We start from the raw sequence: 1,559 nt of genomic DNA, 5'->3' as shown, positions 1-1,559 counted from the left end.
AAAAAAAAAAACACACCTCTCACATTGTAGACAGCTATGGCTCTTCTGTCTGGATGAGAACTTGATATGATTAGTTTGTGCCTTGAAGTATGCTTGTGCAGGCTAATTTACAAGGACCACGTTTGAGTGCGACTCCTCATATCTCTTGTTGAACTTTCTGCTGTGATGCACACTGCTGGCTTCAAGCCTTTGTGTAGTTAGGCCTCTCTGTGCTGCTTTCTTGTCTTCTCTTTGCTCACAGGACCTCTGCAGTGGTGAGGAAGGCAGGGCATGTCTCATGGCTGGGAGCTGGGCCAACTGTCCTTCCCTGCTGGTGGTCCCTGCTTTTGGCCACTGAAATAATAGTCTGTAACCAGTGAGTGCGAGATGCACAAATCTGTGTTGTTTAGGTAAGGTCTTCAGTTCTGATCCTGCTGTTGGTGAGAATGTTGGGAGACTGGTCTTATGTAGGCTTTCCTTACCACTTTGCTTCTGGTTTGCTCTTCAGGTGTCTAAGATCATTTCAGATTATTTTTGATGGTAACCACATCTGGACTTCGGGTAGCCTGGCCAGGAATAGGATCCACTCTACTCATTACTGGCAGCAGAATTGAAAGGTGGAATAACTTCTTTAGTAGTGGAGTAACTTGTGGATTTGCACAAATTTGTGCAACTGGAATTGAGAGGGACTTGCTGTGCTCTCACAGGCGGCCTGTGACTCGGCAGCTTGCTGACCTTTTGGCCTTGCAGTAGACTTTGTTTGTTCAGCCCTTTTCCTGGTAAGTCATCTGGCCACTAGGGTTGTTTCTTTTGGAGTAACCTTTTTGGGAAATGTTAATTGCACTTAGTTATTTTTGTATTTGATTGTTTTACATGAATGGTGCTTGTGGAGATAAGCTCATCCTGAGTTTGGGGGAGCACGTCACGCTAAAGGAGGTGCAGTACTTAAGTGTTACTTGTAACCTGAGCTTTTCTTGGAGAGTATTTCAGATCATCTTATCTGTATGTATGTTATTTATGCATATATTGCCCTTTCACTGAAATAACAATAAATTTCACGAAGGCCACCTTTGCAAGCAGTTCTTAAAATTGAGATCAGAATCCATTTTAAAACATGATAAATATCTCAACGTACCAATTCTGCCTTTCTTTTTCCTGTTCTCTCCTCCATCTCACTGGGAAGGAGGGAGTGAGCAAAGGGCTGTGCGGTGCTGAGCTGCTGCTGGGTTAAAATGCAACACCAGTATGGTCTACAGAACGTTTATGTAGATGATAAATAAGTTGACTGGAAGGACTTTGGCAGTAACTGTGTAACTGGCCTGACCAGTGATAGACTTGTGTATTTTATCACTACTTCCTCCACTTAATTTCCTTTATTGATTCAGAGAAAATGTTGCCTCCTCTTATTGCAGTGTAATAGCATATGGAGCAGATTAGGTATTAGGCCTCATATTGCTCATGTGAAAAAAAAGTGGAAGGTGCCAAATTCTGTTTGTATGAGACTCTTCCATGTTATTTTGTGTCTCTTGCAATCAGTGAAGCTGGGGAAAATACTTGGCATTTCTTGGGAAGCATCTAAA

This window comes from Meleagris gallopavo, chromosome 13 (genome assembly GCF_000146605.3).
Source record: "Meleagris gallopavo isolate NT-WF06-2002-E0010 breed Aviagen turkey brand Nicholas breeding stock chromosome 13, Turkey_5.1, whole genome shotgun sequence".
Taxonomy (NCBI): Eukaryota; Metazoa; Chordata; class Aves; order Galliformes; family Phasianidae; genus Meleagris; species Meleagris gallopavo.
The sequence above is the reverse complement of the archived record's forward strand: the minus strand, read 5'-3'. Positions refer to the sequence as shown.